Genomic DNA, 15683 nt, shown 5'->3' on the forward strand with positions numbered 1-15683 from the left:
ATATGTCTGAAAGTGGATATGACACCTAGGGAAGGGAGTGTGCTGGTGAATGGCAACTGCAAAAAGCAGCAGCACAGCTCTTCCACTGCCAAAACAACTCCACCTGCCTCATGAACTTCACATACCATCAGCTGTCTTGGCAGCTATCTAGAAAACCCTGTTGGGTCACTTCCGGTCCCATGCCCATTGAGCCCAGTGGGATGGAATCAAGCAGCTTCAGCACCCACACAAAACGAACATGGAGCTCCTCACTCAAGGGGCTGAAAACTCCACAGCCAAAGACAAGTTCAGTGCCCAAGCCATTTCCGGCTGCCATGGAAACCAAGTGCTCTGGCAGCACATATGTGTGAAAGTGGATATGACACCTAGGGAAGGGAGTGTGCTGGTGAATGGCAACTGCCCGAAGCAGCAGCACAGCTCTTCCAGTGCCAAAACAACTCCGTCTGCCTCATGAACTTCACATACCATCAGCTGTCCTGGCAGCTATCTAGGAAACCCTGTTGGGTCACTTCCGGTCCCATGCCTATTGACCCCAGTGGGATAGATTCAAGCAGCTTGAGCACGCACACAAAACGAACATGGAGCTCCGCACTCAAGGCGCTAAAAACTCCGCAGCTAAAGACAAGTTCAGTGCCCAAGCCATTTCCCTCTGCCATGGCAGCCAAGTGCTCTGGCAGCACATATGTGTGAAAGTGGATATGACACCTAGGGAAGGGAGTGTGCTGGTGAATGGCAACTGCCCGAAGCAACAGCAGAGCTCTTCCACTGCCAAAACAACGCCACCTGCCTCATGAACTTCACATACCATCAGCTGTCCTGGCAGCTATCTAGGAAACCCTGCTGGGTCACTTCCGGTCCCATGCCCATTGAGCCCAGTGGGATGGAATCAAGCAGCTTCAGCACCCACACAAAACGAACATGGAGCTCCTCACTCAAGGCGCTAAAAACTCCACAGCCAAAGACAAGTTCAGTGCCCAAGCCATTTCCTGCTGCCATGGAAACCAAGTGCTCTGGCAGCACATATGTCTGAAAGTGGATATGACACCTAGGGAAGGGAGTGTGCTGGTGAATGGCAACTGCCCGAAGCAGCAGCACAGCTCTTCCACTGCCAAAACAACTCTACCTGCCTCATGAACTTCACATGCCATCAGCTGTTCTGGCAGGTATGTTGGACACCCTGTTGGGTCACTTCCGGTCCCATGCCCATTGAGCCCAGGGGGATGGAATCAAGCAGCTTCAGCACCCACACAAAACTAACATGCAGCTCCTCACTCAAGGCGCTCAAACCTCTACGACCCAAGACAAATTCAGTGCCCAAGCCATTTCCCGCTGCCATGGAAACCAAGTGCTCTGGCAGCACATATGTCTGAAAGTGGATATGACACCTAGGGAAGGGAGTGTGCTGGTGAATGGCAACTGCCCGAAGCAGCAGCACAGCTCTTCCAGTGCCAAAACAACTCCACCTGCCTCATGAACTTCACATACCATCAGCTGTCCTGGCAGCTATCTAGGAAACCCTGTTGGCTCACTTCCGGTCCCATGCCCATTGAGCCCAGTGGGATGGAATCAAGCAGCTTCAGCACCCACACAAAACGAACATGGAGCTCCTCACTCAAGGTGCTGAAAACTCCACAGCCAAAGACAAGTTCAGTGCCCAAGCCATTTCCCGCTGCCATGGAAACCAAGTGCTCTGGCAGCACATATGTCTGAAAGTGGATATGACACCTAGGGAAGGGAGTGTGCTGGTGAATGGCAACTGCCTGAAGCAGCAGCACAGCTCTTCCACTGCCAAAACAACTCCACCTGCCTCATGAACTTCACATACCATCAGCTCTCCTGGCAGCTATCTAGAAAACCCTGTTGGGTCACTTCCGGTCCCATGCCCATTGAGCCCAGTGGGATGGAATCAAGCAGCTTCAGCACCCACACAAAACGAACATGGAGCTCCTCACTCAAGGCGCTCAAAACTCCTCAGCCAAAGACAAGTTCAGTGCCCAAGCCATTTCCCGCTGCCATGGACCAAGTTCTTTTACAGCACATATGTCTGAAATTGGATATGAAACCTAGGGAAGGGAGTGTGCTGGTGAATGGCAACTGCCCGAACCAGCAGCACAGCACTTCCACTGCCAAAAAAACTCCACCTGTCTCATGCACTTCACATACCATCAGCTGTCCTGGCAGCTATCTAGGAAACCCTGTTGGGTCACTTCCGGTCCCATGCCCATTGAGCCCAGTGGGATGGAATCAAGCAGCTTCAGCACCCACACAAAACTAACATGCAGCTCCTCACTCAAATAGGTCCAAATTTCACGGTCAAAGACAAGTTCAGTGCCCAAGCCATTTCCCGCTGCCATGGAAACCAAGTGCTCTGGCAGCACATATGTCTGAAAGTGGATATGACACATAGGGAAGGGAGTGTGCTGGTGAATGGCAACTGCCCGAAGCAGCAGCACAGCTCTTCCACTGCCAAAACAACTCTACCTGCCTCATGAACTTCACATGCCATCAGCTGTCCTGGCAGGTATGTTGGACACCCTGTTGGGTCACTTCCGGTCCCATGCCCATTGAGCCCAGGGGGATGGAATCAAGCAGCTTCAGCACCCACACAAAACTAACATGGAGCTTCTCACTCCAGGCGCTCAAAACTTCACGGCCAAAGACAAGTTCAGTGCCCAAACCATTTCCCTCTGCTATGGAAACCAAGTGCTCTGGCAGCACATATGTCTGAAAGTGGATATGACACCTAGGGAAGGGAGTGTGCTGGTGAATGGCAACTGCCCGAAGCAGCAGCACAGCTCTTCCAGTGCAAAAACAACTCCACCTGCCTCATGAACTTCACATACCATCAGCTGTCCTGGCAGCTATCTAGGAAACCCTGTTGGGTCACTTCCGGTCCCGTGCCCATTGAGCCCAGTGGGATGGAATCAAGCAGCTTCAGCACCCACACAAAACTAACATGCAGCTCCTCACTCAAGGCGCTCAAACCTCTACGACCCAAGACAAATTCAGTGCCCAAGCCATTTCCCGCTGCCATGGAAACCAAGTGCTCTGGCAGCACATATGTCTGAAAGTGGATATGACACATATGAAGGGAGTGTGCTGGTGAATGGCAACTGCCCGAAGCAGCAGCACAGCTCTTCCAGTGCCAAAACAACTCCACCTGCCTCATGAACTTCACATACCATCAGCTGTCCTGGCAGCTATCTAGGAAACCCTGTTGGCTCACTTCCGGTCCCATGCCCATTGAGCCCAGTGGGATGGAATCAAGCAGCTTCAGCACCCACACAAAACGAACATGGAGCTCCTCACTCAAGGCGCTGAAAACTCCACAGCCAAAGACAAGTTCAGTGCCCAAGCCATTTCCCGCTGCCATGGAAACCAAGTGCTCTGGCAGCACATATGTGTGAAAGTGGATATGACACCTAGGGAAGGGAGTGTGATGGTGAATGGCAACTGCCCGAAGCAGCAGCACAGCTCTTCCACTGCCAAAACAACTCCACCTGCCTCATGAACTTCACATACCATCAGCTCTCCTGGCAGCTATCTAGAAAACCCTGTTGGGTCACTTCCGGTCCCATGCCCATTGAGCCCAGTGGGATGGAATCAAGCAGCTTCAGCACCCACACAAAACGAACATGGAGCTCCTCACTCAAGGCGCTGAAAACTCCACAGCCAAAGACAAGTTCAGTGCCCAAGCCATTTCCCGCTGCCATGGACCAAGTTCTTTTACAGCACATATGTCTGAAATTGGATATGACACCTAGGGAAGGGAGTGTGCTGGTGAATGGCAACTGCCCGAAGCAGCAGCACAGCTCTTCCACTGCCAAAACAACTCCACCTGCCTCATGAACTTCACATACCATCAGCTGTCCTGGCAGCTATCTAGGAAACCCTGTTGGGTCACTTCCGGTCCCATGCCCATTGAGCCCAGTGGGATGGAATCAAGCAGCTTCAGCACCCACACAAAACTAACATGCAGCTCCTCACTCAAGGCGCTCAAACCTCTACGACCCAAGACAAGTTCAGTGCCCAAGCCATTTCCTGCTGCCCTTGAAACCAAGTGCTCTGGCAGCACATATGTCTGAAAGTGGATATGACACCTAGGGAAGGGAGTGTGCTGGTGAATGGCAACTGCCCGAAGCAGCAGCACAGCTCTTCCACTGCCAAAACAACTCCACCTTTCCTCATGAACTTCACATACCATCAGCTGTCCTGGCAGCTATCTAGGAAACCCTGTTGGGTCACTTCCGGTCCCATGCCCATTGAGCCCAGTGGGATGGAATCAAGCAGCTTCAACACCCACACAAAACGAACATGGAGCTCCTTACTCAAGGCGCTAAAAACTACATGGCGAAAGACAAGTTCAGTGCCGAAGCCATTTCCCTCTACAATGGAAACCAAGTGCTCTGGCAGCACATATGTCTGAAAGTGGATATGACACCTAGGGAAGGGAGTGTGGTGGTGAATGGCAACTGCCCGAAGCAGCAGCACAGCTCTTCCAGTGCCAAAACAACTCCCACTGCCTCATGAACTTCACATACCATCAGCTGTCCTGGCAGCTATCTAGGAAACCCTGTTGGGTCACTTCCGGTCCCATGCCCATTGAGCCCAGTGGGATGGAATCAAGCAGCTTGAGCACCCACACAAAACGAACATGGAGCTCCTCACTCAAGGCGCTCAAAACTCCAGGGCCAAAGACAAGTTCAGTGCCCAAGCCATTTCCCGCTGCCATGGAAACCAAGTGCTCTGGCAGCACATATGTGTGAAAGTGGATATGACACCTAGGGAAGGGAGTGTGGTGGTGAATGGCAACTGCCTGAAGCAGCAGCACAGCTCTTCCAGTGCCAAAACAACTCCACCTGCCTCATGAACTTCACATACCATCAGCTGTCTTGGCAGGTATCTAGGAAACCCTGTTATGTCACTTTCGGTCCAATGCCCATTGAGCCCAGTGGGATGGAATCAAGCAGCTTCAGCACCCACACAAAACTAACATGCAGCTCCTCTCTCAAGGCGCTAAAAACTCCACAGCCAAAGACAAGTTCATTGCCCAAGCCATTTCCCGCTGCCATGGAAACCAAGTGCTCTGGCAGCACATATGTCTGAAAGTGGATATGACACCTAGGCAAGGGAGTGTGCTGGTGAATGGCAACTGCCCGAAGCAGCAGCACAGCTCTTCCAGTGCCAAAACAACTCCGTCTGCCTCATGAACTTCACATACCATCAGCTGTCCTGGCAGCTATCTAGGAAACCCTGCTGGGTCACTTCCGGTCCCATGCCCATTGAGCCCAGTGGGATGGAATCAAGCAGCTTCAGCACCCACACGAAACGAACATGGAGCTCCTCACTCTTGGCGCTCAAAACTCCTCAGCCAAAGACAAGTTCAGTGCCCAAGCCATTCCTGCTGCCATGGAAACCAAGTGCTCTGGCAGCACATATGTCTGAAAGTGTATATGACACCTAGGGAAGGGAGTGTGCTGGTGAATGGCAACTGCCAGAAGCAGCAGCACAGCTCTTCCACTGCCAAAACAACTCCACCTGCCTCATGAACTTCACATACCATCAGCTGTCCGGGCAGCTATCTAGGAAACCCTGTTGGGTCACTTTCGGTCCCATGCCCATTGAGCCCAGTGGGATGGAATCAAGCAGCTTCAGCACCCACACAAAACGAACATGGAGCTCCGCACTCAAGGCGCTCAAACATCAACGGCCAAAGACAAGTTCAGTGCCCAAGCCATTCCCCGCTGCCATGGAAACCAAGTGCTCTGGCAGCACATATGTCTGAAAGTGGATATGACACCTAGGGAAGGGAGTGTGGTGGTGAATGGCAACTGCCCGAAGCAGCAGCACAGCTCTTCCAGTGCCAAAACAACTCCACCTGCCTCATGAACTTCACATACCATCAGCTGTCTTGGCAGCTATCTAGGAAACCCTGTTGGGTCACTTCCGGTCCCATGCCCATTGAGCCCAGTGGGATGGAAACAAGCAGCTTCAGCACCCACACAAATCTAACATGGAGCTCCTCACTCAAGGCGCTCAATACTACATGGCCAAAGACAAGTTCAGTGCCCAAGCCATTTTTCGCTGCCATGGAAACCAAGTGCTCTGGCAGCACATATGTGTGAAAGTGGATATGACACCTAGGGAAGGGAGTGTGCTGGTGAATGGCAACTGCCCGAAGCAGCAGCACAGCTCTTCCACTGCCAAAACAACTCCGTCTGCCTCATGAACTTCACATACCATCAGCTGTCCTGGCAGCTATCTAGCAAACCCTGTTGGGTCACTTCCGGTCCCATGCCCATTGACCCCAGTGGGATGGATTCAAGCAGGTTGAGCACCCACACAAACCTAACATGGAGCTCCTCACTCAAGGCGCTAAAAACTCCGCAGCTAAAGACAAGTTCAGTGCCCAAGCCATTTCCCTCTGCCATGGCAGCCAAGTGCTCTGGCAGCACATATGTCTGAAAGTGGATATGACACCTAGGGAAGGGAGTGTGCTGGTGAATGGCAACTGCCCGAAGCAGCAGCACAGCTCTTCCAGTGCCAAAACAACTCCACCTGCCTCATGAACTTCACATACCATCAGCTGTCCTGGCAGCTATCTAGGAAACCCTGTTGGGTCACTTCCGGTCCCATGCCCATTGAGCCCAGTGGGATGGAATCAAGCAGCTTCAGCACCCACACAAAACGAACATGGAGCTCCTCACTCAAGGCGCTCAAAACTACATGGCGAAAGACAAGTTCAGTGCCGAAGCCATTTCCCTCTACAATGGAAACCAAGTGCTCTGGCAGCACATATGTCTGAAAGTGGATATGACACCTAGGGAAGGGAGTGTGGTGGTGAATGGCAACTGCCCGAAGCAGCAGCACAGCTCTTCCAGTGCCAAAACAACTCCGTCTGCCTCATGAACTTCACATACCATCAGCTGTCTTGGCAGCTAACTAGGAAACCCTGTTGGGTCACTTCCGGTCCCATGCCCATTGAGCCCAGTGGGATGGAATCAAGCAGCTTCAGCACCCACACAAATCTAACATGGAGCTCCTCACTCAAGGCGCTCAAAACTCCACAGCCAAAGACAAGTTCAGTGCCCAAGCCATTTCCCGCTGCCATGGAAACCAAGTGCTCTGGCAGCACATATGTCGGAAAGTGGATATGACACCTAGGGAAGGGAGTGTGCTGGTGAATGGCAACTGCCCGAAGCAGCAGCACAGCTCTTCCAGTGCCAAAACAACTCCACCTGCCTCATGAACTTCACATACCATCAGCTGTCCTGGCAGCTATCTAGGAAACCCTGTTGGGTCACTTCCGGTCCCATGCCCATTGAGCCCAGTGGGATGGAATCAAGCAGCTTCAGCACCCACACAAAACGAACATGGAGCTCCTCACTCAAGGCGCTGAAAACTCCACAGCCAAAGACAAGTTCAGTGCCCAAGCCATTTCCCGCTGCCATGGAAACCAAGTGCTCTGGCAGCACATATGTCTGAAAGTGGATATGACACCTAGGGAAGGGAGTGTGCTGGTGAATGGCAACTGCCCGAAGCAGCAGCACAGCTCTTCCACTGCCAAAACTACTCCACCTGCCTCATGAACTTCACATACCATCAGCTGTCTTGGCAGCTATCTAGAAAACCCTGTTGGGTCACTTCCGGTCCCATGCCCATTGAGCCCAGTGGGATGGAATCAAGCAGCTTCAGCACCCACACAAAACGAACATGGAGCTCCTCACTCAAGGCGCTCAAAACTCCACAGCCAAAGACAAGTTCAGTGCCCAAGCCATTTCCGGCTGCCATGGAAACCAAGTGCTCTGGCAGCACATATGTGTGAAAGTGGATATGACACCTAGGGAAGGGAGTGTGCTGGTGAATGGCAACTGCCCGAAGCAGCAGCACAGCTCTTCCAGTGCCAAAACAACTCCGTCTGCCTCATGAACTTCACATACCATCAGCTGTCCTGGCAGCTATCTAGGAAACCCTGTTGGGTCACTTCCGGTCCCATGCCTATTGACCCCAGTGGGATAGATTCAAGCAGCTTGAGCACGCACACAAAACGAACATGGAGCTCCTCACTCAAGGCGCTAAAAACTCCGCAGCTAAAGACAAGTTCAGTGCCCAAGCCATTTCCCTCTGCCATGGCAGCCAAGTGCTCTGGCAGCACATATGTCTGAAAGTGGATATGACACCTAGGGAAGGGAGTGTGCTGGTGAATGGCAACTGCCCGAAGCAACAGCAGAGCTCTTCCACTGCCAAAATAACTCCACCTGCCTCATGAACTTCACATACCATCAGCTGTCCTGGCAGCTATCTAGGAAACCCTGCTGGGTCACTTCCGGTCCCATGTCCATTGAGCCCAGTGGGATGGAATCAAGCAGCTTCAGCACCCACACAAAACGAACATGGAGCTCCTCACTCAAGGCGCTAAAAACTCCAGGGCCAAAGACAAGTTCAGTGCCCAAGCCATTTCCTGCTGCCATGGAAACCAAGTGCTCTGGCAGCACATATGTCTGAAAGTGGATATGACACCTAGGGAAGGGAGTGTGCTGGTGAATGGCAACTGCCCGAAGCAGCAGCACAGCTCTTCCAGTGCCAAAACAACTCCGTCTGCCTCATGAACTTCACATACCATCAGCTGTCCTGGCAGCTATCTTGGAAACCCTGTTGGGTCACTTCCGGTCCCATGCCCATTGAGCCCAGTGGGATGGAATCAAGCAGCTTGGGCACCCACACAAAACGAACATGGAGCTCCTCACTCAAGGCGCTCCAAATTTCACGGCCAAAGACAAGTTCAGTGCCCAAGCCATTTCCCGCTGCCATGGAAACCAAGTGCTCTGGCAGCACATATGTCTGAAAGTGGATATGACACCTAGGGAAGGGAGTGTGCTGGCGAATGGCAACTGCCCGAAGCAGCAGCACAGTTCTTCCACTGCCAAAACAACTCCACCTGCCTCATGAACTTCACATACCGTCAGCTCTCCTGCCAGCTATCTAGGAAACCCTGTTGGGTCACTTCCGGTCCCATGCCCATTGAGCCCAGTGGGATGGAATCAAGCAGCCTCAGCACCCACACAAAACGAACATGGAGTTCCTCACTCAAGGTGCTCAAAACTCCACAGCCAAAGACAAGTTCAGTGCCCAAGCCATTTCCCGCTGCCATGGAAACCAAGTGCTCTGGCAGCACATATGTCTGAAAGTGGATATGACACCTAGGGAAGGGAGTGTGCTGGTGAATGGCAACTGCCCGAAGCAGCAGCACAGCTCTTCCAGTGCCAAAACAACTCCACCTGCCTCATGAACTTCACATACCATCAGCTGTCCTGGCAGCTATCTAGGAAACCCTGTTGGGTCACTTCCGGTCCCATGCCCATTGAGCCCAGTGGGATGGAATCAAGCAGCTTCAGCACCCACACAAAACGAACATGGAGCTCCTCACTCAAGGCGCTGAAAACTCCACAGCCAAAGACAAGTTCATTGCCCAAGCCATTTCCCGCTGCCATGGAAACCAAGTGCTCTGGCAGCACATATGTCTGAAAGTGGATATGACACCTAGGGAAGGGAGTGTGCTGGTGAATGGCAACTGCCCGAAGCAGCAGCACAGCTCTTCCACTGCCAAAACAACTCCACCTGCCTCATGAACTTCACATACCATCAGCTGTCCTGGCAGCTATCTAGGAAACCCTGCTGGGTCACTTCCGGTCCCATGCCCATTGAGCCCAGTGGGATGGAATCAAGCAGCTTCAGCACCCACACAAAACGAACATGGAGCTCCTCACTCAAGGCGCTCAAAACTCCATGGCCAGAGACAAGTTCAGTGCCCAAGCCATTCCTGCTGCCATGGAAACCAAGTGCTCTGGCAGCACATATGTCTGAAAGTGGATATGACACCTAGGGAAGGGAGTGTGCTGGTGAATGGCAACTGCCCGAAGCAGCAGCACAGCTCTTCCACTGCCAAAACAACTCCACCTGCCTCATGAACTTCACATACCATCAGCTGTCCTGGCAGCTATCTAGGAAACCCTGTTGGGTCACTTTCGGTCCCATGCCCATTGAGCCCAGTGGGATGGAATCAAGCAGCTTCAGCACCCACACAAAACGAACATGGAGCTCCTAACTCAAGGCTCTCAAAACTCCACAGCCAAAGACAAGTTGATTGCCCAAGCCATTTCCCGCTGCCATGGAAACCAAGTGCTGTGGCAGCACATATGTCTGAAAGTGGATATGGCACCTAGGCAAGGGAGTGTGCTGGTGAATGGCAACTGCCCGAAGCAGCAGCACAGCTCTTCCAGTGCCAAAACAACTTCATCAGCCTCATGAACTTCACATACCATCAGCTGTCCTGGCAGCTATCTAGGAAACCCTGTTGGGTCACTTCCGGTCCCATGCCCATTGAGCCCAGTGGGATGCAATCAAGCAGCTTCAGCACCCACACAAAACGAACATGGAGCTCCTCACTCAAGGCGCTCAAACCTCCACGGCCAAAGACAAGTTCAGTGCCCAAGCCATTTCCCGCTGCCATGGAAACCAAGTGCTCTGGCAGCACATATGTGTGAAAGTGGATATGACACCTAGGGAAGGGAGTTTGCTGGTGAATGGCAACTGCCCGAAGCAGCAGCACAGCTCTTCCAGTGCCAAAACAACTCCGTCTGCCTCATGAACTTCACATACCATCAGCTGTCCTGGCAGCTATCTAGGAAACCCTGTTGGGTCACTTCCGGTCCCATGCCTATTGAGCCAAGTGGGATGGATTCAATCAGCTTGAGCACCCACACAAAACGAACATGGAGCTCCTCACTCAAGGCGCTCAAAACTCCACGGCCAAAGAGAAGTTCAGTGCCCAAGCCATTTCCTGCTGCCATGGAAACCAAGTGCCCTGGCAGCACATATGTCTGAAAGTAGATATGACACCTAGGGAAGGGAGTGTGCTGGTGAATGGAAACTGCCCGAAGCAGCAGCACAGCTCTTCCACTGCCAAAACAACTCCACCTGCCTCATGAACTTCACATACCATCAGCTGTCCTGGCAGCTATCTAGGAAACCCTGCTGGGTCACTTCCGGTCCCATGCCCATTGAGCCCAGTGGGATGCAATCAAGCAGCTTCAGCACCCCACAAAACGAACATGGAGCTCCTCACTCAAGGCGCTCAAAACTCCACGGCCAAAGACAAGTTCAGTGCCCAAGCCATTCCCCGCTGTCATGGAAACCAAGTGCTCTGGCAGCACTTATGTCTGAAAGTGGATATGACACCTAGGGAAGGGAGTGTGGTGGTGAATGGCAACTGCCCGAAGCAGCAGCACAGCTCTTCCAGGGCCAAAACAACTCCGTCTGCCTCATGAACTTCACATACCATCAGCTCTCCTGGCAGCTATGTAGGAAACCCTGTTGGGTCACTTCCGGTCCCATGCCCATTGAGCCCAGTGAGATGGAATCAAGCAGCTTCAGCACCCACACAAAACGAACATGGAGCTCCTCACTCAAGGCGCTAAAAACTCCACAGCCAAAGACAAGTTCATTGCCCAAGCCATTTCCCGCTGCCATGGAAACCAAGTGCTCTGGCAGCACATATGTCTGAAAGTGGATATGACACCTAGGGAAGATAGTGTGGTGGTGAATGGTAACTGCCCGAAGCAGCAGCACAGCTCTTCCACTGCCAAAACAACTCCACCTGCCTCATGAACTTCACATACCATCAGCTGTCCTGGCAGCTATCTAGGAAACCCTGCTGGGTCACTTCCGGTCCCATGCCCATTGAGCCCAGTGGGATGGAATCAAGCAGCTTCAGCACCTACACAAAACGAACATGGAGCTCCTCACTCAAGGCGCTCAAAACTCCATGGCCAGAGACAAGTTCAGTGCCCAAGCCATTCCTGCTGCCATGGAAACCAAGTGCTCTGGCAGCACATATGTCTGAAAGTGGATATGACACCTAGGGAAGGGAGTGTGCTGGTGAATGGCAACTGCCTGAAGCAGCAGCAAAGCTCATCCACTGCCAAAATAACTCCATCTGCCTCATGAACTTCACATACCATCAGCTGTCCTGGCAGCTATCTAGGAAACCCTGCTGTTCACTTTCGGTCCCATGCCCTTTGAGCCCAGTGGGATGGAATCAAGCAGCTTCAGCACCAACAAAAAACGAACATGGAGCTCCTCACTCAAGGCGCTCAAACCTCCACGGCCAAAGACAAGTTCAGTGCCCAAGCCATTTCCCGCTGCCATGGAAACCAAGTGCTCTGGCAGCACATATGTCTGAAAGTGGATATGACACCTAGGGAAGGGAGTGTGTTGGTGAATGACAACTGCCCGAAGCGGCAGCACAGCTCTTCCAGTGCCAAAACAACTCCAACTGCCTCATGAACTTCACATACCATCAGCCATGCTGGCAGCTATCTAGGAAACCCTGTTCGGTCACTTCCGGTCCCATGCCCATTGAGCCCAGTGGGATGGAATCAAGCAGCTTCAGCACCCACACAAAACGAACATGGAGCTCCTCACTCAAGGCGCTCAAAATTCCACAGCCAAAGACAAGTTCAGTGTCCAAGCCATTTCCCGCTGCCATGGAAACCAAGTGCTCTGGCAGCACATATGTCTGAAAGTGGATATGAGACCTAGGGAAGGGAGTGTGCTGGTGAATGGCAACTGCACAAAGCAGCAGCACAGCTCTTCCAGGGCCAAAACAACTCCACCTGCCTCATGAACTTCACATACCATCAGCTGTCCTGGCAGCTATCTAGGATACCCTGTTGGGTCACTTCCGGTCCCATGCCCATTGAGCCCAGTGGGATGGAATCAAGCAGCTTCAGCACCCACATAAAACGAACATGGAGCTCCTCACTCAAGGCGCTCAAAAATCCACAGCCAAAGACAAATTCAGTGCCCAAGCCATTTCCCGCTGCCATGGAAACCAAGTGCTCTGGCAGCACATATGTCTGAAAGTGGATATGACACCTAGGGAAGGGAGTGTGCTGGTGAATGGCAACTGCAAAAAGCAGCAGCACAGCTCTTCCACTGCCAAAACAACTCCATCTGCCTCATGAACTTCACATACCATCAGCTGTCTTGGCAGCTATCTAGGAAACCCTGTTGGGTCACTTCCGGTCCCATGCCCATTGAGCCCAGTGGGATGGAATCAAGCAGCTTGAGCACCCACACAAAACAAACATCGAGCTCCTCACTCAAGGCGCCCAAAATTACATGCGAAAGACAAGTTCAGTGCCCAAGCCATTTCCCGCTGCCATGGAAACCAAGTGCCCTAGCAGCACATATGTCTGAAAGTGGATATGACACCTAGGGAAGGGAGTGTGCTGGTGAATGGCAACTGCCCGAAGCAGCAGCACAGCTCTTCCACTGCCAAAACAACTCCACCTGCCTCATGAACTTCACATACCATCAGCTGTCCTGGCAGCTATCTAGGAAACCCTGTTGGGTCACTTCCGGTCCCATGCCCATTGAGCCCAGTGGGATGGAATCAAGCAGCTTCAGCACCCACACAAAACGAACATGGAGCTCCTCACTCAAGGCGCTCAAAACTCCACGGCCAAAGACAAGTTCAGTGCCCAAGCCATTTCCCGCTGCCATGGAAACCAAGTGCTCTGGCAGCACATATGTCTGAAAGTGGATATGACACCTAGGGAAGGGAGTGTGCTGGTGAATGGCAACTGCCCGAAGCAGCAGCACAGCTCTTCCACTGCCAAAACAACTCCACCTGCCTCATGAACTTCACATACCATCAGCTGTCCTGGCAGCTATCTAGGAAACCCTGTTGGGTCACTTCTGGTCCCATGCCAATTGAGCCCAGTGGGATGGAATCAAGCAGCTTCAGCACCCACACAAATCTAACATGGAGCTCCTCACTCAAGGCGCTCAAAACTTCACAGCCAAAGACAAGTTCAGTGCCGAAGCCATTTCCCGCTGCCATGGAAACCAAGTGCTCTGGCAGCACATATGTGTGAAAGTGGATATGACACCTAGGGAAGGGAGTGTGGTGGTGAATGGCAACTACCCGAAGAAGCAGCACAGCTCTTCCACTGCCAAAACAACTCCACCTGCCTCATGAACTTCACATACCATCAGCTGTCCTGGCAGCTATCTAGGAAACCCTGTTGGGTCACTTCCGGTCCCATGCCCATTGAGCCCAGTGGGATGGAATCAAGCAGCTTCAGCACCAACACAAAACTAACATGGAGCTCCTCACTCAAGGCGCTCAAAGCTCCACAGCCAAAGACAAGTTCAGTGCCCAAGCCATTTCCCGCTGCCATGGAAACCAAGTGCTCTGGCAGCACATATGTCTCAGAGTGGATATGACACCTAGGGAAGGGAGTGTGCTGCTGAATGGCAACTGCCCGAAGCAGCAGCACAGCTCTTCCAGTGCCAAAACAACTCCACCTGCCTCATGAACTTCACATACCATCAGCTGTCCTGGCAGCTATCTAGGAAACCCTGTTGGGTCACTTCCGGTCCCATGCCCATTGAGCCCAGTGGGATGGAATCAAGCAGCTTGAGCACCCACACAAAACGAACATGGAGCTCCTCACTCAAGGCGCTCCAAATTTCACGGACAAAGACAAGTTCAGTGCCCAAGCCATTTCCCTCTGCCATGGAAACCAAGTGCTCTGGCAGCACATATGTCTGAAAGTGGATATGACACCTAGGGAAGGGAGTGTGCTGGTGAATGGCAACTGCCCGAAGCAGCAGCACAGCTCTTCCAGTGCCAAAACAACTCCACCTGCCTCATGAACTTCACATACCATCAGCTGTCCTGGCAGCTATCAAGGAAACCCTGTTGGGTCACTTCCGGTCCCATGCCCATTGAGCCCAGTGGGATGGAATCAAGCAGCTTCAGCACCCACACAAAACAAACATGGAGCTCCTCACTCAAGGCCCTAGGAACTGCACAGCCAAAGACAATTTCAATGCCCAAGCCATTTCCCGCTGCCATGGAAACCAAGTGCTCTGGCAGCACATATGTCTGAAAGTGGATATGACACCTAGGGAAGGGAGTGTGCTGGTGAATGGCAACTGCCCGAAGCAGCAGCACAGCTCTTCCACTGCCAAAACAACTCCACCTGCCTCATGAACTTCACATACCATCAGCTGTCCTGGCAGCTATCTAGGAAACCCTGTTGGGTCACTTCGGGTCCCATGTCCATTGAGCCCAGTGGGATGGAATCAAGCAGCTTCAGCACCCACACAAAACGAACATGGAGCTCCTCACTCAAGGCCCTAGAAACTGCACAGCCAAAGACAATTTCAATGCCCAAGCCATTTCCCGCTGCCATGGAAACCAAGTGCTCTGGCAGCACATATGTCTGAAAGTGGATATGACACCTAGGGAAGGGAGTGTGCTGGTGAATGGCAACTGCCCGAAGCAGCAGCACAGCTCTTCCACTGCCAAAACAACTCCACCTGCCTCATGAACTTCACATACCATCAGCTGTCCTGGCAGCTATCTAGGAAACCCTGTTGGGTCACTTCCGGTCCCATGCCCATTGAGCCCAGTGGTATGGAATCATGCAGCTTCAGCACCCACAGAAAACTAAATGGAGCTCCTCACTCAAGTCGCTCAAAACTCCACGGCCAAAGACAAGTTCAGTGCCCAAGCCATTTTCCGCTGCCATGGAAACCAAGTGCTCTGGCAGCACATATGTCTGAAAGTGGATATGACACCTAGGGAAGGGAGTGTGGTGGTGAATGGC

This window comes from Ochotona princeps, chromosome 1 (genome assembly GCF_030435755.1).
Source record: "Ochotona princeps isolate mOchPri1 chromosome 1, mOchPri1.hap1, whole genome shotgun sequence".
Classification (NCBI taxonomy): Eukaryota; Metazoa; Chordata; class Mammalia; order Lagomorpha; family Ochotonidae; genus Ochotona; species Ochotona princeps.